Here is a 22,886-nt window from a genome sequence, read left to right as displayed (position 1 = left end):
TATTAGCCAAAGCAAACTCGAGTTTTAAAATAAATGAGGATTTTAATCCTATAAACAAGAGTTGCATAGAGATGTAATTGGTAACCATTACCTACCGATCATACTACGTCTTGGGCGTATTAGCCAAAGCTAACTCAAGGGTTAGTATGATGTGGATCTTGTCCCACATGAATTATAGAATTCAGTGGGAGCATCATTTAGTTAAAGGCCTAATTAAATGATTAAAAGAATATGATATTTATTTTCTGCATTTTTCTGTTGTAGATAACCATGACGTCAAATATGAACACTTTCTCTCTGCGATCTGTTCTTGAGAAGGACAAGCTCAACGGAGTAAATTTCCTGGATTGGAACAGGAACTTGAGAATAGTTCTCACTCAAGAACGTAAACTGTACGTTCTGGAGCAACCCATTCCGGAGGCTCCTCCTGCCACTGCCACGCGAGCAGACCGAGATGCTTACAAGAAGCATCAAGATGACGCATTAGATGTGTCTTGTCTAATGCTCGCGACCATGAACTCTGAGCTTCAGAAGCAACATGAGTTGATGGGCGCTTACGATATGGTTGAACATCTTCGTCAACTGTATCAAGGTCAAGCGAGGCATGAGAGATTTGAGATCTCAAGGGCACTGTTTCAGTGCAAGATGTCAGACGGGGCTCCTGTAGGCCCATATGTACTCAAAATGATTGGGTACATAGAGAACCTACAAAGGTTGGGGTTCCCACTTGGCCAAGAGCTGGCCATTGACCTGATCTTGCAATCCTTGCCGGATAGCTATAGTCAGTTCGTTTTAAACTACAACATGAATGAGATTGACAAGCCACTACCTGAGCTGCTTAGCATGTTGAGAACTGCTGAGCTGAACCTTAAGAAGGCTAAGCCCAACACTGTTCTGATGGTTCAGAAACATAAGGGCATGGGCAAGCCCAAAGGCAAGGGAATGTCCCAAGCCAAGGGCAAAGGCAAGGCACTGAAGCCTAAAGGAGGGGTCGCCAAGGATGCTACCTCCTTCCGTTGCCGTCAGACCGGGCACTGGAAGTGGAACTGCAAGGTATACTTGGAGGATCTTAAGAAGAAGCGAAGTGAGACTTCCACTTCAGGTATATATAATATAGAAGTCAATCTATCTATTTCTACATCATGGATATTAGATATTGGATGTGCTTCTCACATTTGTACTGATGTGCAGGCGCTGAGAAATAACAGGGCATTGACAAAGGGCGAGGTGGACCTACGAGTAGGCAATGGAGCACGGGTTGCTGTTGTTGTTGTAGGGACTTACTTTCTATCTCTGCCCTCTGGGCTTGTACTAGAGTTAGTCGATTGTTGTTATGTGCATGCATTAACTAAGAACATTATATCAGTTTCTTGTTTGGACAAGAAAGGTTTCTCATTTACAATAAAAAACAAATGTTGTTCCGTCTATTTAAACGATATGTTCTATTGTAGTGCACCTCTGATAAACGGACTCTATATTCTAGACCTTGAAAACCCTATCTATAACATAAATACCAAGAGGTTCAAGTCAAATGACCTGAACCAAACCTCTCTTTGGCACTGTCGCTTAGGTCATATAAATGACAAACACTTATCCCAGCTCTATAAGGATGGTTTGCTGGACTTATTTGATTTTGAATTTTATGAGACGTGCGAGTCATGCGTACTAGGCAAGATGACCAAGACTCCCTTTAGTGGGCACAGTGAAAGAACGACTGATTTGTTAGGACTCATACATAGTGATGTATGTGGCCCTTTCAATGTTGCTGCTAGAGGCGGTTATAGGTACTTCATCACATTTACTGATAACTTAAGTAGATATGGTTATGTGTACTTGATGACACATAAGTCTGAATCCTTTGAAAAGTTTAAAGAATTCAAGAATGAAGTACAGAACCAGCTTGGTAAGAGTATTAAGATACTTCGATCCCATCGAGGTGGAGAATACCTTAGCCATGAGTTCCGTGACTATCTTGCTGAGTGTGGGATTCTATCCCAACTCACTCCTCCTGGAACACAACAGTGGAATGGTGTATCCAAAAGGAGGGATCGTACCCTATTAGATATGGTACGATCTATGATGAGTCACACAGATCTTCTGACATACCTTTGGGGTTATGCTCTAGACACGGCAGCTTTTATACTCAACCGAGTTCCATCCAAGGTCGTGATAAAGACACCATATAGGATATGGACTGGGAGAGATGTCCAGGTGTGTTTCACGAGGATTTGGGGTTGTGAGGCTTATGTTAGACGTCAAGTCTAAGACAAATTAGGACCCAAATCCGACAAGTGCTACTTTATTGGATATCCCAAGAAAACTAAGGGTTATTACTTCTACATTCTCAGTTAGCACAAGGTAGTTGTGGCAAAGAATGGGGTCTTTCTAGAAAGGGACTTTGTTTCTAGAAAGACTAGTGGGAGCACGTTCGATCTTGAAGAAGTTCAAGATGCGAACAATAGCACTGATGCCTCGATGGAAGTTGAACTAGAACCACAAAGTGTTGTGGATGATGTTGTTCCACAAGGAGTTGAGGAACAACAACCAATTCAAGTAGACATATCTCTTCGCAGGTCTGATAGGGTACGTCGTCAGCCTGAGAGATACTCATTTCTCTTGTCTGACCATGATGACGTTGTGCTCATAGAGGATGAGCCTACCATGTATCAGGAAGCTGTGATGAGACCAGATTTCGAGAAATGGCTAGAGGCCATGAGATCCGAAATGGAATCCATGTACACCAACCAAGTATGGACTTTGGTTGATCCACCTGAAGGGGTAAAACCCATTGGGTGTAAGTGGATCTTTAAGAGAAAGACTGACATGGATGGACTTATCTATAAGGGTCGCTTGGTAGATAAAGGTTTCAAGCAGATTCATTGTATTGACTATGATGAACTATTTTCTCCAGTAACGATGTTTAAGTCTATTCGGATCATGCTTGCTATTGCAGCATACCATGACTATGAGATATGACAGATGGATGTCAAAACCGCGTTTCTGAATGGAAACCTGCTCGAGGATGTGTACATGACACAACCTGAGGGTTTTGTAGATCCACAACATATTAGCAGAGTATACAAGCTGCATAGGTCCATTTATGGACTAAAGCAAGCTTTTCGGGGCTGAAATCTTTGATTTGATGATGCAATCAAACAGTTTGGTTTCATCAAGAATGAAGATGAGCCTTGAGTCTACAAGAAGGTTGTAGGGGATATAGTTGTCTTCCTCATATTATATGTGGATGACATACTTTTCATTGGGAAAGACATCTCTTTGCTACAGTCTGTCAAGACTTGGCTAGGGACATGTTTCTTAATGAAGGACTTAGGTGAGGCATCCCACATTCTAGGGATACAGATCTATAGAGATAGATCTAAGAGATTGCTTGACCTAAGTCAGAGTACATATATTGACAAGGTACTCCTTCGGTTTGCCATGCAGAACTCCAGAAGGGATTTCTGTCGATGTCACATGGCATGAGTCTTTCGAAGACTCAAGGTCCCTCTTCTAGAGAGGAGTGAGACCGCATGGATCAGATCCCTTATGCCTTAGCCATAGGATCTATCATGTACGCCATGATATATACTCGACCTGATGTCTCGTATGCTTTGAGCATGACGAGCAGATACCAGTCAGATCCTGGTGAAAGTCACTGGATAGAGGTCAAGAATATTCTTAAGTAATTAAGAAAGACTAAAGAATATTTCTTGATATATGGAGGCAATGATGAGCTAGCTGTAAAGGGTTACAGTGATGCTAGCTTCCAGACCGACCAGGATGACTATAGATCGCAGTCGGGGTTCTTATTTTGCATTAATGGTGGTGCTGTGAGCTGGAAGAGTTCAAAGTAGCACACAGTAGTTGATTCTACTACAGAGGCCGAGTATATTGCTGCATCAGAGGCAGCAAAGGAGGCAGTTTGGATTCACAAGTTCATCACTGAACATGGGGTGGTTCCTAGCATTGCTGACCCTATTGAGCTCTATTGTGACAACAATGGACCTATAGCACAGGCGAAGGAAACTCACTCACACCAGCGGACCAAACACATACTACGGCGCTTCCATCTCATTCGAGAGATCATCGAGAGAGAAGATGTGAAGATTTGCAGAGTACCTACAGAGGCTAACATCGCAGATCCCTTGACCAAGGCTTTGGCACAGAGGAAGCATGATGGTCACACTAGGTCATTGGGGCTTAGAGCCTACACTGATTGGCACTAGTGCTAGTGGGAGATTGTTAGCTAGAGCCCTAGAGCCAATCATTTGATGATTATATTTTGGACTTGTTGAATCATATTCTATATAAATAAAGGCATTTGGTTTTTGGTTATTATACTTACTTGTATTGGTACCAAATAAACTAAGTATAATAACTTCCTTGAGTAGAAGGTTCTTACCTATATCAATCGATTGGTTGAATCGATAATGAGATGATATAGGGAACACTACTCTTAATCATTCCTAGTCGAGTATTAACATTCAGGGACAATGTTAATGCAATAAGACTAGCATGTAGGTTAACTCGATGACTTGATCTCACAAGTCATGGATATAGAGATATCAAGTTGACACATGGGTATGCATTAGGGAATGTATACTAAAAGACCCGCCATGAGAAAGTATCATGGATCATTATATGCGTGTCATATACTTTCTCATGTGGCTATTAGTATGACTACTAGTCCTTAGACCTGAAGTCACCATGGTTCCCTACATAAGAAGTTATGTACTTTGGTTTCGTCAAACGTCACCCGTAACTGGGTGGACTATAAAGGTGATTACTGGTATGTAACAAATTATGCGGAGGGATGTGAGTGATGTAGATGAGATTTATCCCTCCTATATGATAGGAGAGAAATCGGTATTCTTGATAGAGTGAGACCATGAAGTGCATGGCCATGCCCAAATGAGTCAATATGAGATATTGAGCTCATTTGATTTAGTGAGTCTACTTGGAGTTTAGGATTTAGATTGATCAGAGGATGACACGGTCTATGCCTCACATTGATCAATCTGGATGTCTAGGATAGAAGGACACTTGTCATATTTTGTGAGGAGTCACAATTAGTAGTCACAAGATAATGTTGGATCTCAACATGCTTGTAACATTGGGTAGTAATGATGTGTTGCTAGATACCGCTCATTACTTATGCTCCTAAATGGGTTTAGGGACATTGCCAACGTTACAAGAACTTATAGGGTCACACACTAAGGACAATTAGATGGAGATTAGGTTCATATGATGAACCAAGAGGATTAGATTCATTTGATGAATCAAATTAGATTAAGAGTAATCCTAATTGGGCTAATTGAGTTGGACTCAAGTTAATTCATGTGTTCAATGAGTCTAATTTAGATTATGACTCATTGAATCAATTTAATTAAATGAATTAGATTTATTATATTAAATTGGCTTGAATTAAATGGTTGGATTAGATCAACCATGAGAGAGATTAAGTCAAGTTTGACTTGACTTTTTGCCACATCATTAGTGAGTTGGCAAGATGTGGACCAATGATGATGCTCCACATCATCATGGTTACTTAAGTGAGATGTCACTCATGGAGGCTACAATTCTTCACTTTAATGGCTCCACATTAATTACACTTAATGTGGAAATGGGGGTTACACCTTTTTGAAAGTGGCCAACTACTATTGTGATGGTATGGAATGAAATTTTCATTCAAGGCAATTCACTTCATTTCCTTCCTCTAGCTCTCCCTCTCCCTCTCCTCCTCAACTTGGCCGAATCATCAAAAGGTGCTAGCACACCTTTTTGTGTGATTTTTCCATCTACGTGTTCGTGTGGATACGTATAGAGAGTTGTCTACGTTGACAACTTCAAGATCCGGCACCGTTTGGACGAGCGGGAACGTGAAGGGCGTCACTACAAGGGTAATACTCTTATCTACTATAGATCTAGAGTTTGAAACTCGTATTCGTAAGTTTTTAAAATTTTATTCTTCGCACGGATCCGTTGGCTAGGGAGATTCGGGGTTTCCGTGACGCGAAAAGTGATTTTCGCGACTTGAAAATCCCAACAGTTTTACCTTCCAAGCAAGATTCACAATTTGGAAAATTTTTCAACTCTAATAAACCCAAGAGTCCATCGGCTATAAGCCTTTGAATCCTACTTAAGTTAATATGACTAAGCCTTAGATGCCAAAGATATGCTTGGTTTATTTCCGAAGGTTGTTTTCTCTTATTAGTGTTAGAAGATGTGTTATAAATTTCCATATTTTGCTTTGTGGGATAAATTGGATTTAAATTATATAAATCACCAACTAATGCACCAGAACAAATAATCACTTTATTTCTCTTTATAACTACATTATTATTAAATGAAACAGAATATCCATCCAAATACAGTTTAGAAACTGAAATTAAATTTTTTCTAAAACTGGGTACATAAAGACAATTTCTTAAAACCAAATTTCTATTCCTATCAAAAGATAAGTAGACGTCTCCCACTGCAATAGCCACTACCTTAGTAGCATTGCTGGTAGATAACACCGCTAAACATGTTTCAAAAACTAGAGTATGAGATATACCTTTGTTGTTTTGATTCCTACGAGGACAGTCCTCCTTCTAATGCCCTGACTCCTTGCAGATGAAGCACTTGCCCTTCGGCTTCTTCACTCCAGCTTTAGGTCCTGTACTCTGAGATTTATTCACCTTCTTTGCTGAGCTAACTTGTTTCTTCTTCTTCTTTCCTTTCGGTTTAGAAGTAGAACCATTTTCAACATAGTGAATCTGAGAATTGTGACGAAACAAACCTTCTGCTGCCTGAAGTTCTGTCAGTAGTTCCACCAATGAATATACCCTTTTATTCATATTATAATTCAGGTGAAATTGCTCAAAACTTCTAGGTAGCGTTTGGAGGATCATATCGATCTGGGTTTCCCCATCAATTTCTCCTCCAAGGATTTGTATTTCATTTAGATAAGCCATCATCTTTAGGATATGATCCCTCACAGGAGTACCCTCTTGCATGGTGGCCATCATTATCTTTCTCATGGCTTCTTGCCTAGAGGCCCGATCCTGGTGACCAAAGAGTTCCTTGAGATTGTTCATAATATCATAAGCTGTTGGTAAATCTTGATGTTGATGTTGCAATACATTTGACATTGAAGCCAAAATGTAACACCGCACCATCTCATCTGCTTTTACCCATTTCTTATGATACTCAATCTCCTCTTGGGTAGATTCACCATTGGGTGCATCAGGGTAAGGCTCAGTCAGTACAAACTTATAGCTTTCAGCAGTAAGAACAATGTCTAGGTTCCTTTTCCAATCTATGTAGTTAGGACCAGTAAGTCTGTTCTTTTTTAGTATGATGGCCAGTGGATTGAAAGTCATCCTAAGAATCACAAATAACTTTTGGTCAGAACTCTAAATTTAGAATAATATTGATTCCTCAAACCATACTATTTTAAATTAACCAACACCTCAAAACACCGTGAATTTTGTATGCCACGATAGTGTGGATGTATACAAATTCAACATTTGTAAAAGGAGGGTTTAACCCATTAATTTTATTATCTTGTCAACCTAAATTTTTGACAAATAAAATTAATAGTTGGTTTCCTTTGGTCACACGAATAATAGCAGTGACTCTGATGCGGAGGATACTATTTAGACGTGTCTAAGTGTATACAATTACTTGACACTAAGTCCATTAATAAGATTGTGCCCCTTCCGATGGGGAAGATCACACGCTCTTAATTAATTTCCTATAGTCATCCAAAATGGAAGTTTGTTAAGTGATCCACAAACAAACTCATCCGATTTGATGGAAGGCACTCAGAGCCAACGCGCAAGTTTGTTTGCATCACTTACAAACCAGTAATGGAGACCTTGGAATTTATTTAAAATCCCTCTCCCACTTAGTTATTTAAATTGAGGAATTTTGACTATGCTAGCCTACTTAACATGCATACTAACAAACACACACAGCACAACATAAAAGTAATAAATAGAAAAACTAATTTTCAACTATTATGGCTTTTATCTATTGTTGTTCTCCGTGTGTTGCCATCCCTAGCTGCTGCCATTTTTGGCCACCGCCACCGGGTCTAGTTGTCGCATCCATCTTGCTCCTTGTTTCGCTGCGCCTCTTGTCCTCAAAAGGTTCTACATCTTACAAGATTCGGTCCGCGAAATAAATAGAATTTTACATTTTCTGATCCTATAATCCTCAAAGAAATATACATGTATCTAGATCTAAAAAAATAAAATCCTAATAAAACTAAATACAGCTCCTACTGTATTTTATAATACAATCATGCACACACAATAAAATGCCCTTGACATGTCCAAGGGTCCAATCACACACACAATAACTATAAGCCATATTAGTTGGATCCTGCATCCACAAAGTTAGCACATCCTACTATTATCCTGCCTAAATTATGTATGACATGTGTATAATTAAACTAATACCAAATACACAGAGGCAAAACCCTAGCTATGATATCAATTGTTGGTTGCTACTCGAAAAATCTAACGGTTCCACTATACAAAAATTTTGTACAAAGGTCTGAACCTTTTCCTAGCTACCATGTGTTCTTTTAAATTAAACTTGGATCGCCTGCAGAACTTAACACGTTTGATCCTAAGTTTAATTTATTTGTTCTTTTAGGTTTAGACTTGGATCTCCTGCGGAACTTAACACGTTCGATCCAAATCACCTAGGTCATGAAGACAATTAAATATCTATTTCCAAAATCGGCTTCCAGTACTACATGGCGAGGCACACAACCTTCTTGGATATGGGAGCAACCACCACCGACTAGACAAAACCTTTTAAGGAAATTAAATATTTAACCTTCCCATAGTAACCCTAGGTTAATCGCTACGAACAATCAAATCACAAGGAAAAGAAAAAAAACAAAAGAACACAACTTCGAAAACTAATTCGAAAAACTAGAATCGCATGTCTCTTGTATTTGGTATTTTTTACAAAGAAACAAAACTAACATGATGCGGAAAACAATTATTAGTTATACCTTTCTTTGTGAATAATGACCTCTTGATCTTCTACCGTATTCCTCTTCTAATCTTGGACGTTGTGTGGGCAACGATCTTCCAAGACGAGAACCACCTAGCACCTTCTTCTCCTTCCTTCAAGTTTCGGCCAAGCACAAAACTTCTAAAGGATGAAGAACCTTTTCCACCAACCAAGCTCCAAGAGATGCAAGCTTTCTCTCCTTCTTCTCCAAGCTAAGATCCGGCCACCACTTGATCTCCAAGAAAGATGAGAGGTTCGGCCACACAAAGGAGAGGAGAGAATTTGAAGAAGCCGGCCACACCAAGGAAGAAAAGAGGGAGAAAATAGAATAGAGGTTGTGTCCATGAAGGCACCCAAACCCCCTCTTTTATATTCCTTAGCCTTGGCAAATAAGGAAAATTTAATAAAACCTTCCTTAATTCTTTTGCCATTGAAAAAGAAAATTTTAATTAATTAAAATTAAAATCCTTTTCTTAGTATATATGGCCGGCCACATCAAACAAGCAAACAAGGAAATTTTTCGCTAGAAAAATTAAAGCTTCCTAATTTGCTTCCGGAAAAATTTTAAAATAAAATTTCTCTTTAATAATCCCTTCATGGTTGATGCTATAAAAGGAAATTTCTATAATTTTAAAATTTATCTTTTCAACATGTGAATGATTTATAAGGAAAATTTTTACCAAAATTAAAATCAACCTTTTAATCTACAAATAAGGAAAGAGATTTAACTCTTCTCTTTAATCTTTGTAGAATCTTATAAAAGGAAATATTTTAATTTTTAAACTCTCTTTTAAATCATGTATTCCACATAAGAAAAAATTTAAAATTAAAATTCCTTTTCTATTTTTAATAGCCGGTCACACATAGGTTGAACCCATGCTTGAGCCGGCCACAATCAACATGGTTTGGTCGGCCCCTTGCTTGGGCTCCAAGCAAGGCTTGGCCGGCCCCCTTTAGATGGGTGTGAAGGTGGGTATAGGTGGGTATAGTACTCTATAATTAAGAGGCTACGATAGGGACCGAGAGGAGGAATTGGTTTTGGTCTCCCGATAAAATTAAGCATCCCGTGTTCGCCCCGAACACACAACTTAATTTTATCAATAATAATTTATTCCACTAGAGAACTATTATTGAACTACCGCACCAATCCCAAATTACATTTTTGGGCTCCTTCTTATTATGAGTGTGTTAGTTTCCCTGTGTTTAAGATGTCGAATGTCCACTAATTAAGTGAGTTACTGACAACTCATTTAATTAATCTCTTAGTCCAAGAGTAGTACCACTCAACCTTATCATCATGTCGGACTAAGTCCACCTGCAGGGTTTAATATGACAATCCTTATGAGCTCCTCTTGGGGACATTATCAACCTAGATCACTAGGACAAAGTTTCCTTCTATAATCAATAACACACACTATAAGTGATATCATTTCCCAACTTATCGGACTTATTGATTTATCGAACTAAATCTCACCCATTGACAAATTAAAGAAATAAATATCAAATATATGTGCTTGTTATTATATTAGGATTAAGAACACACACTTTTATAATAACTGAGGTCTTTGTTCCTTTATAAAGTCAGTATAAAAGAAACGACCTCTAATGGTCCTACTCAATACACTCTAAGTGTACTAGTGTAATTATATAGTTAAGATAAACTAATACCTAATTACACTACGACCTTCCAATGGTTTGTTCCTTTCCATCTTGGTCATGAGCTACTGTTTATAATTTATAAGGTACTGATAACATTATCTTCTGTATGTGACACCATATACTATGTTATCTATAATATAAATTAATTGAACAACTACAAACAAATGTAGATAATTTGACCAAATGTGTTTCTTTATTCAAAATAAATGTCTACAAAAGCTTAGGCTTTCAGTATACACTCTTACACCACCTTCCCGTCTGTCCCTCTTTTCCATTTTGTAGATCCATTTACATCCAATAGCTTTTACACTATTTGATGGTTCTACTATCTCCCAGACTTTGTTAGAATACATAGATTTTATTTCTGAATTCATTGCTCTTTGCCAAGATGTCGCATCTTTATTTTGGAGTGTGTTCCTGTCAGGAAGCCAAGAAGATGAACCTGTCGGAATGACGTGTCTAGAATGTTGACCGCACTTCCATGACTCGGATGGTGAACTATCTTCTGTGTTGACCAAGTCATCGGAAGACCTCCGGTCAACGCTACCTGCAGCCAGTAACCTGGTCGCCCCGGTCTCTTGGCCCCGGGGCGGGGGGGGGGGGGGCCCTCGGATGGGTCAATGAGCTGGTCGCGATACAGATCAAGTCGTCCCAACCCTGAAGAGTAGACGAATGTGAGGTAGCTGAGGAGCCGTCTCTAGGGGGCGATGACATGGACTCCGGTGCAGCATGGATCCAGGAAGCGGCATGCCGGTCGAAATATAACGACGACTCCTAAGTCGGGATACCATAGCAGCTCATAGTGTAACACCCGAAAGTTTCAAAATAAATTATTAGAAATATTCTACTATTTTTCTAGAATTTTAGAATATTTTTATAGAATTTTTAGAGCAGCGGAAGTAGCAAAAATAAATAGAAACGTAAAATAGCCTAAGCGGGAATTGAACCCGCAACCTATGGACCCAGTGTCTTATAGAGAACTCTAGTAACCAGGAGGCCCCAGTAGGGGTGTGCTGAAAGAAGAGGGAAACAATTATATTTATATTTAAGTTGGTCGAATTAACCACTTAATATAAATAGGGAAATTAAGAGGAGAATTATTTTAATCGTAACTTTTCCTCTTCCTCAAACCCTCACGCCGCCCTCTTCTCCTCCTCATCCTCTCGGCGCCCAAGTCCAAGAGAACTAGGGTTCCATCCCTAGGGTCGTAGGAACACCTCCCGGCGATAACTCCAGCACGAGGATGCTCCTCTCCGCAAGAAGAGCACGTAGACGTAAGAGGATCGTCGAGAAGATCGTCCTTCCGAAAAACCTAGCGAACAGATCGTAAGGAAATCTAGCGCAGGATGTAAGAAACCTCTCACCTGCAGTATAAGTAGCTCTTTTCATGATTTTATGCCTTAGTTTAGTTGTATACAGATTTTCAACACATAGGGTGTGAATTAGTGCACACCAAATGTTTGATAAAATGTTTAGCTCAGTTAAATGCAACATAGACATTTTTAATAGCTTAGATAAATACAGTAGGAGCATTTTATAGCATATTTGGCCTTGCTACAACTTATATGGGACTACGGTCCAATAGGTGGGATCCCACAGTCGCCTCTAGGTTCAGATAACCTAGAAATAGCAAGATAAGATAATTCAGTTATAAAACAGTATTTTACTTTTATCAGTGGCACTGTACTGGACTTCAGTTGTCCTTGGGTTGGGCTCCCATAGTCATCCCTAGGTTTAGATAACTTAGTAAACCTTACTAGATTTGGGACTAGCTACCTCAGGTCTAGTTAGGGATGCGCGCATAGCAAGTACAGTTGTCGGGCCCATCAGTAGCATGATTAGTATTTTCATCTATTTATGATAAATAGTTTTTCAAAGCTTCACAATTTAGTTATGTGATTACAGTTTAGAGTTTGTATCAGCTTAGCATTAGTTTAGTTAGCTATTGTATCAGTTTAGTTCTATCTTGTTGATACTAGAAGATATTGCCATGATCAACTTTTGATTTCTATGTTATGTATGATAGTATGTCATGCCATGTTCTAACATGTTCAGTATATATTTCAAATAGCATGTTTTAAAAGCATAAATTACATCGTATGCATGTTTTGTGAGGTAGGTGGTTTCTTACTAAGCTCCCAAGCTTACAGATACTTCTTTTCCTTATACTGCAGATAAAGGTAAAGGAAAGAAGGATTAGAGGAGGCTTGAGGACAATGCAATGAAGATGTGTCTGGATAGGAACTTGGAATAAAGATATTTGGAGAAACTAGCAACTTAAGAACTTAGTATTTCTTGTAGTGTTACTTTTCTTCACTTTTAGTTAATTAAGTGTCTTGAATTGCGATAGTTATGCTTAGATTACTGATTTTCATGATCTTAGTTAGCTAGCCATGAGTAATGATAGGTTTAGTAGCTTTGTTTTTGCTTATAGAGTTGATATATGTGATTTGAGCATGAAACAGTGTTGAAATCAGACTTCTGATATGAAATCAGAAACCCCAATCGATCAGCCGATCGATTGGAGGCTCCTCAATCGATCAGCTGATCGATTGGGCAGCTTGTTCCGTGAACAGTAAGCTCCTGGATTGATCAGCCGATCGATCCGGTAGCGTTCTGTCCCGAACAGAGAGCTCTAGAATCGATCATTGGATCGATTGGCCAGACTGGATCGATCAGCCGATCGATCCAGACTGGACCTCCGTGCACAGTAGCAAGCTGAATCGATCAGTGGATCGATCCAATAGCTTCAATCGATTGAGTGATAAGCTCAATTGATCGGGAAGCTAGATTTTGACTAGAAACCTTAGTTGTAGCTCCATGACCATGGGGGATGAAAGATATGTCATGTATACCTTAGATCTCATCCCTTAGCACATGTAGAACAAAGAAATTGCATTAGCATTAAGAAATTTTAAATTAGATCAGTTTTTCGCACATTAAGAATAGTTTAGCAACAGTATAATGTGACGGTTCGGCCTCGCAGCCGAGTCAGTAGGAGGCGGGTCATTACAGAGTGGTATTAGAGCCAAGTTCCATACTTCCTCACACACACATCTGCTGGTTGCTACTCGGAAAACCCAATGGCTCCACTGTACAAAAATTTTGTACGTGATCTGAACCTTTCCTAGCTACCATGTGTTCTTTTAAGTTGAACTTGTATCTCCTGCGGAACTTTACACGTTTAATTCCAAGTTTAACTTATATGTTTTTTTAGGTTTAGATTTGGATTTCCTGCGGAACTTAACACGTTTGATCCAAATCACCTAGGTTATAAATTCAATTAAATATTAATTTACAAAATTGGCTTCCAGTGCTGCATGGCGAGGCACTTGGCCTTCTTGGATATGGGAGTAACCACCACCGACTAGACAAAGCCTTTTAAGGAAAGTTAATATTTAATTTCCTTATATAACTCTAGGTTAACCAAAAGGAACAATCAAATCACAAGGAAAAAAGAAAAAGAACACAATATCAAAATTAAATTCAAAAAACATGAATCGAATGCCTCTTGTATTTGGTATTTATACAAAGAAAAATTAACTAGTATGATGTGGAAATTAAATACTAGTTATACCTCTTCCTTGTATGCTAAAAACCTCGAGATCTTCTGCCGTATCCCTCGCCTCCTCTTAGATGTCGTGTGGGCGACAATCCTCCAAGACGAACACCACCCGGAAAGCTTCTCCTCCTTCTCTAGAATTCGGCCACCACCACCACAAAGGAGCAAAAGAGAGCAAAGGGAAGAGAGGGAGAGGGGCCGGCCACTTGATGATCTCCAACAACAAAATATCAATTGTTATGTTTTTCAAGGCCTCCCCTCCCCCCCCCCCCTCTTTTATATTAGTTTCCCAATGGAAAATTATGGAAAGAGTTTTATAAAAAATTAAACTCATTCCTATTTCTTTTTAATTTATTCTTTTTCTTTCCTTTTAATTAATCAATCCTAAATTGATTTATTAATTAAACAACTATTTGTTGATGTTTAATTATTTGACCGGCCCCTTGCTTGGGCACCAAGCAAGGTGGCCGGCCACTTATTAAAAGGGAAAGAAAGAAATTTTTTTTATAAAATTTTAAAAGAAGAAAACTTTTAATAAAATTTTACAAACTCTCTTTTTTTTTCTAATGTGGATATTAAAAGGAAAGTTTTAAAATTTAAAACCAAGTTTTAAAATTTAAAATATCTCTAATAATATTTCTTTTTAAAAGAAAGTTTTATAAATTTTACAACTCTCTTTTAAAACCTTGTGGCCTAATTTAAATTAGGAAAATTTTATAAATTTTTAAAATCTCTCTTTTTACAAATTGTAAATATCTGAGGAAATTTAAAAATTCAAAAACAACCTTCCTAATTTAAATAATGCGGCTGGCCCCCTTGCCCAAGGCAAGAGCCGACCACTTCTAGAGAATATGTGGCCGACCATTGCTTGGTCACCAAGCAATGAACCGACCCCTTATTGGACACCAAGATAGGCTTTTCTTTGGATTGACTTGAGGCTTTATTGAGGCTACAACAGGGACCTAGAGGAGAAATTGGTTTTGGCCTTCCGATGAGCTTGAGTATCCCGTGCTCGCCCTGAACACCCAACTCAAGTTCATCGATAATAACTCATTCCACTAGAGAGTTATTACCGCACTACCGCACCAATCCCAAATTACATTATGGGCTCCTTATCATGAGTGTGTTAGTCTCCCTGTGTTTAAGATTACGAATGTCCACTAATTAAGTGAGTTACTGACAACTCATTTAATTAATATCTAGCTCCAAGAGTAGTACCACTCAACTTTATTGTCATGTTGGACTAGGTCCACCTGCAGGGTTTAACATGGCAATCCTTATGAGCTCTTCTTGGGGGCATTCTCAACCTAGATAACTAGGACACAGATTCCTTCTATAATCAACAACACATACTATAAGTAATATCATTTCCCAACTTATTGGGCATATTGATTTATCGAGCTAAACCTCACCCGTTGATAAGTCAAAGAAATAAATATTAAATATACATACTTGTTATTATATTAGGATTAAGAGCACACACTTCCATAATAACTAAGGTCTAGTTCTTTTACTAAGTCAGTACAAAAAGAACTTACCTAAATGATCCTACTCAATACACTTAAAGTGTATCAGTGTAATTTATTAGTTAAGATAAACTAATACTTAATTACACTACCTCTATTCTGATGGTTTGTTCCTTTCCATCTTAGTCGTGAGCAACTGTTTATTAATTTATAGAGAACCGAGAACATGATCTTCTAGTGTGACTCCACACTCCATGTTATCTACTATATAAATTAATTGAACAATTACATTTAACAAATAAATGTAAACATTTGACCAATGTGATTCTTTATTTCAAAATAAATGTGTACAAAAGCTAAACTTTTAAGTATACACTCCAACAATCTCCCACTTATACTAAAAGTCTAAGCTGCCATATCTGTTGCCATACATCTGATTCCCATCCCCACTGTAACGCCCGAAAAATTCTCAAAACTATTTTAGAAATATTCTATGATTTTTGTTGGTGCGGGAAGCATCCGACGATCGAACCTAAGTTTTGATAATGGCAAAGGATTCAAAGTTAAGGTGCTTTGTTATCTGACATCTTTTGCTGAGTGTTTCAGGAAAGTCCTAACTGCGGTTAGGCAAGGTAAAACCCTAGGGGGTGGTAACCCTAGGTCATAGGGGGTGGTAACCCTATGCGGAAAGTCTTGGCAGGTCGATGGCTTCAGGCAAAAGTCCTAGGGGGTGGTAACCCTAGGTGGAAAGTCCTGGTATCGCGAACCAGGTGAAAGTCTGAACTGGCCGGTGAAGCGGATGTTCAGCAGAAAGTCCGGGAGCATCGAGTGCCGAGCAAAAGTCCAGTCGATCTGGAGGATCGTACTGGCAACAGGTAAAATCTCCTGAGAGGAGTAGGTGAGGACGCGTTCCCCGTAGAGGGAACAGTAGGCGTCGGGTCGACCTAGGGTTTCCGGTGGGAAACCCGAAGTCAGAGACTATCATAATTTCATATTCATACTATTATGTTGTGTTAACTTTGTGTTGCAGGTATCTTTGGATTAACATACTTGCAGGTACCAAAAACACAAAGAAGGACTCGGATGAACAGTGTCCGAGGCGCCTCGGGTGCGAGCCAGGAAGAGGCCAGCGCAGCAGACTGGAGGCGCCTTGAATGGGGTTCAAGGCGCCTTGAACCGGAGGTTGAAGGCGCCTTGGATAGGCTGAAGGTGCCTTAAACCAGATAGAGTTCGACCAGGTCCGTGCTGATCCACGCGGGTGACTCGGCTCGTTCAAGGCGCCTTGGTGAACAGTGTAAGGCGCCTTGAACCCCCTTTATAAGGGGTCTCGACCAGCAGCTTCAATATAGAACTTCCAAGCAATCCTTGTGCTGCGTGCTGCTCATTCAACGACCCTGAAGTGCTGTTACAAGTCCACGACGACCAGGAGCTTCGAGTCTACGATTCTGTCGTCGGTAAACTTGTTTTTAATTACTGTACTGATTGTAAATCTTGTACTCTTTTTCGTACTTATAAGTGTTGCCCACCGAAAGCGATCAAGGATCGCGGGCCTTCGAGTAGGAGTCGACCTAGGCTCCGAACGAAGTAAAACTATCTGTGTCTTTCTGTGATTGCATTCTTTACTTCCGCTGCGTATATTTACTTTGGTAGTTTTACGTTTCCGATACGACAAAAATAGCCGCGAGCGCTATTCACCCCCCCCTCTAGCGCGATCTCGATCCAACAATTGGTATCAGAGCGGGGTCGTTTTGAATTGGTGCAACCACCTTTCAAAACAAATTTTTCGCAGTTTTTTTTCGTTTTCGGAGTCAAATTAGAATTTAGCCTTATAGCTATATTCTAATTTTTTTTTCCCTCGAATCGACTTTTGCTCGAAGTAGGTGCAACACCACTCGAGTTCGTTTTTATTATCCTTTACTCTCGCACTACTAATCCAAGACTCAGTCTTGGAATAGATTTTGTTGTTTTTGTTCTTTTAGATCTAAAATGGCCCAACAAGAAGGATATAGCACCGTTCGTCCCCCACTATTTTCCGGAGAAGACTTCGGGTATTGGAAGGGGCGAATGGAGATATATCTGAAGATCCAGTTCGATACCTGGATGATCATCAAAACAGGACTGGAACTGCCAACTGGTACCGACGGTAAGCCTACACCCTGCGAAAATTGGGAGCCAGCATTTATCAAAAAGGTGGAAGCTGACGCAAAAGCCACCTGCACCATCCAATGTGGTCTTACCAAAGAAGAGCTCAACAGAGTCGGTCCATTCTCCTCCGCAAAAGAACTCTGGGAAAAGCTCATCGAACTCCACGAAGGCACTGACGACACTAAGGTAAGTAAAAGAGATCTTTTACTTAATAAATTATATAATCTAAAAATGCAGGAAGGCGAAACGGCGAGTTCTCTTCACGCAAGAATACAAGACATCCTTAACTCTCTTCACGGAATTGGCCAGAAGATAGAAAATCGGGACGTAATAAGGTATGCCCTAAACTCGTTTCCAAGGAATACATTGTGGGCATCAATGGTAGATGCCTACAAAGTTTCCAAGGATTTATCTTCTTTAAAACTAGATGAACTTTTTAGTGAATTTGAACTTCATGAGCAGACTAATGCACAGCCTACCGAGAAAGGTATTGCGTTGGTTGCAGGTACAAGCCGAACCCGGGAACCGAGACCTCGACGGAGAACCGAACCAGCATCGGAAGCTGAACCAGACTCTGATGATGAAGAAGGTGACATTACAACCGAGCTGGTAAATCTCGTGAAGAAGCTCTACAAGAGGAAAGGATTCGACAAAAGAGATCTAAAGAAGGCAGTGAAATCAAAGGAAGGCCCACAAAATACAAAGATAAAGTTTGAAGTTACATGCTACGGGTGTAACCAAAAAGGGCACATCAAAACCAACTGCCCTAACCTGAAGGAGGTCAAAAAGCAAAGAAGGAAAAAGGTCCTTAAGGCAACATGGGACGAATCTTCATCGGAGGACGACGACAACGAGCTCGAACAAACGAGTCTACTTGCATTAATGGCCCGGGACCAAGTCGTCGAATCCGGATGCGAGAGCGAGTCTGAGGCAGAGTCCGAGCAAAGCCACGGATCCGTATCCGTTTCCGAAGGACCAGACCCCGCTGTAAGTATCTCCCGGTTGAACACTTTAGTTAGCTATTTATTGCGCAAATTAGCTAAGTCAAACCTGAAGGTTAAGTCACTTCTAAAGGAAGTAAGTGTCCTTAAAGAAGTGGCTAAACCCTTACCTGACCAGAGTCAGACTGAATTTCCAACTCAAGTTCAAAAACTTGAGGAAGAAAATTCAAGTCTAACAAATCGGGTTAAAAATTTAGAAAATACCTTAGAACGGTTTACTTTGGGCTCCAAGAATTTGGACTTGATTCTTGGGACACAAAGAGCCGTCTACAACAGAACTGGGCTGGGATACAAAAGTAAATATAGATCTTATTTATCATTAATAAACAAACAAAGTGTTAAATCAGTCCAAGCATGGGTCTCCAAGTCTAACTTGGTCAATCAAGTTAGACCTGACCAATACTGGGTTCCAAAGGATCAAATATACTACCTCGATAGACCATATCGAGGCCATGATCCAGGGGGAGCAAAACGAAAAACAATCCTAAAAATTCAAATTTAAAATTAAAAATTAAATTCAAAATTCGAAATTTAAAACTAAAATTAAATTCAAAATTCGAAATTTAAAATTAAATTCAAAATTTGAAATTTAAAACTAAAATTAAATTCAAAATTCGAAATTTAAAATTAAAAATTAAATTCAAAATTCGAAATTTAAAACTAAAATTAAATTCAAAATTCGAAATTTAAAATTAAAAATTAAATTCAAAATTCAAAATTAAATTATCAATTCAAAACTCAAAGTTAAAATCAAGTTAAGATATTCAAGAGTCGAAATTTAGTTAACACTGAAAATAAAAATGGAGGATCCAGACTCGCTGGCACCCCCAACTAAACTACCCGGCAGGGTAACTAAACCTAATCTACCCGAGATGGGTAAAACAAGAGTAGATTACCCGGCAGGGTAATTAAGGTTAGATTAAAACGGGCTAGGTTTAACTTGATCCACAGTACTGGTGAAATTTTTGGATGATAGTACGTTAGGGAAGCTTGGGCATCGCATGTCTAGGAAGATATGGCTTCAACCTGGTGCAATTGGCCAAGTGGAACTGACCGAAGCTACCCTTAAATGAATCCTGACTAGTTAGACCAAGGATTGGTATTAAGATCAATGGGTAGGACTATTTGGAAAACCTCGAAGGCATGGTTACTTTAATGAGCTCCTTGTGACTCACCATAGCCCAGAAGTTTATCCAAAGAATGCTTACTTGTTGAACCCAAAGCCAAACCTGAATCTAACACAAAGTTAACCCAAACCTTAAAGTTGAATTATAATTCATCTCACAACAATTATAGGGTTCCCTGATTGACAATTTTAGATCGGGTGAGATGATTAGGAATTTAAATTATTTAAATTGACTTAACTTAAATCAAGTTATTTTAACTTGAATTATTTTCAAAACTGAAACAATTTGAAAAATCTTTTCAAAATTTATTTTTAAAACTCAATTTCAAAATTATTTTAAAACTTAATTTTAAAACTCAATTTCAAAATTATTTAAAAAAAAAAAACTTAATTTCAAAATTATTTTAAAACTTAATTTTAAAACTTAATTTCAAAATTATTCTAAAACTCAATTTCAAAATTATTTTAAAAACTTAATATCAAAATTATTTTAAAACTCAATTTCAAAATTATTCTAAAACTCAATTTCAAAATTATTTCAAAAAACTTAATTTCAAAATTATTTTAAAAGTTATTTTAAAAAAAAAAAACTCAATTTCAAAATTATTTTAAAAACTTAATTTCAAAAGTTATTTTAAAAACCTCAATTTCAAAATTATTTTAAAAACTCAATTTCAAAATTATTTTAAAAACTCAATTTCAAAATTATTTTAAAAACTTAATTTCAAAAGTTATTTTAAAAAAACTCAATTTCAAAATTATTCTAAAACTCAATTTCAAAATTATTTTAAAACTTAATTTTAAAACTCAATTTCAAAATTATTTTCAATTTCAAAACTCCTTCAAAATTTATCTCTAACAAGTTTACTTCAACTTAACTATCGTGCAATCCATTAAAACAATTCAACCACTTCCTATGTAGGAATTGGATCAATGGATGTTGGATAGTGGCTGCTCCAGACACATGACTGGAGATAAATTGAAGTTTACTAAACTCACATACAACAACTTAGGATCAGTTGCATTCGGTAACGAAGGTCAACTTAAGGTAATCGGAAGAGGTAATATCGAACTCAACTCCGATTTTATTATTCGAAAAGTCCTTTTAGTTGAAAATTTCAAGTTTAATTTACTAAGTATAAGTCAATTGTGTGATAACGGATACTTAGTAACTTTTGACAAAACCAGGTGTTTAGTTAAAAACATTGAAAATCCTGAAATCTTACTTAAGGGACTTAGGATAAATAATATGTATTCCATTAATCTACCAACATCCTCAACAAAGTGTTTTCTAACACAAGAAGAGGAAACTGCTTTGTGGCACAGAAGATTGTGTCACACTCACACTAGACTCATTTCAAAAATGAGTCAAAATGGTCTAGTTAAAGGTTTACCAAACCTAAAATTCATTGAAAATTCAATCTGTAATGCTTGTCAACAAGGAAAACAAACTAAGTCAACACACAAATCAACAAATCTTGAAAGAACCAGCTCCTTACTTGAGCTCCTTCACCTTGACTTATTTGATTCACATGGAGCTAAGTCACTAAGCAAGAACCAGATTGCTTAGTAATAATTGATGACTACTCTAGATTTTCATGGGTAAAATTCCTAAAAACTAAAGATGAAACCTATGAAATATTTAGTAACTTTTGTAAATTAATAGAAAATGAAAAGATACTAAAATTAAAAGAATAAGAAGTGATCACGGAGGAATTTGAAAATCATAAATTTACCCAATTTTGTAAAATAAATGGATATCAACATGAATTTTCATGTCCTAGAACCCCCAACAAAATGGTCTGGTGCGTAAAAATAGAACCCTACAAGAAGCCGCTAGAACCATGTTAAATGAATATAACTTAAATCACCAATTCTGGGCAGAAGCAATAAATACTGCAAATCATATTCAAAACCGAATTTTGATCAACAAATTTCACAAGAAAACCCCTTATGAACTATATTATCATAAAATTCCTAACTTACATTATTTAAAAGTATTTGGATGTAAAGTTCACATTTTAAACACTAAAGATTATTTAAGAAAATTCACACCCAAATCTAACAAAGGAATATTTTTAGGATACTCCTCAAACAGTCGAGCCTATAGAGTCTACAATCAAAACACCCTAAAAGTTGAAGAAACAACTAATATAATATTTGATGAAGAAAATAATCTACCAAATATAAATGAGAATGTTGATATTGATCCAAGAAATATAGAAGATGATGAAATTCAACCAAGTCTTCATAAACCAGAGGAACCAGCCCCTGACCCACTTACAAGACTAACTAGGGTCAGTACCTCTCACCCATCTGATCAAATTTTGGGTGATCCAAATCTAGGGGTAAGAACTAGATCCTCCTACAGAATTCACAGTCAGATTGCCCTAATTTCTAAAATCGAACCAAAAACAATAGAAGAAGCACTACCTGACCCGGACTGGATCATAGCTATGCAGGAAGAGTTAGCCCAATTTGAGAGAAATCAAGTGTGGGAACTTGTATCTAAACCCTCAAATAAATCAATAATCGATACAAAATGGGTATTTAGAAACAAGCTAGATGATCAAGGCGAAATAATTAGAAATAAGGCTAGGCTTGTAGCTAAAGGATTCAGCCAAGTTGAAGGTTTGGACTATGATGAAACCTATGCCCCAGTAGCTAGACTCGAATCCATTAGAATGTTGTTAGCCTATGCAGCAAACAAAGGATTTAAACTATACCAAATGGATGTCAAGTCAGCATTCTTAAATGGATTTATTAAGGAGGAAGTATATGTAAGCCAACCCCCAGGATTTGAGGACTTAGGATATCCTAATCATGTATTTAGGTTAAAAAAGGCCTTGTACGGACTTAAACAAGCCCCTAGGGCATGGTATGAACGATTGTCAAATCACTTAATATCCAAA

The sequence above is a fragment of the Zingiber officinale genome, chromosome 5A (genome assembly GCF_018446385.1).
Source record: "Zingiber officinale cultivar Zhangliang chromosome 5A, Zo_v1.1, whole genome shotgun sequence".
NCBI classification, from domain to species: Eukaryota; Viridiplantae; Streptophyta; class Magnoliopsida; order Zingiberales; family Zingiberaceae; genus Zingiber; species Zingiber officinale.
This window is presented reverse-complemented; position numbering follows the sequence as displayed.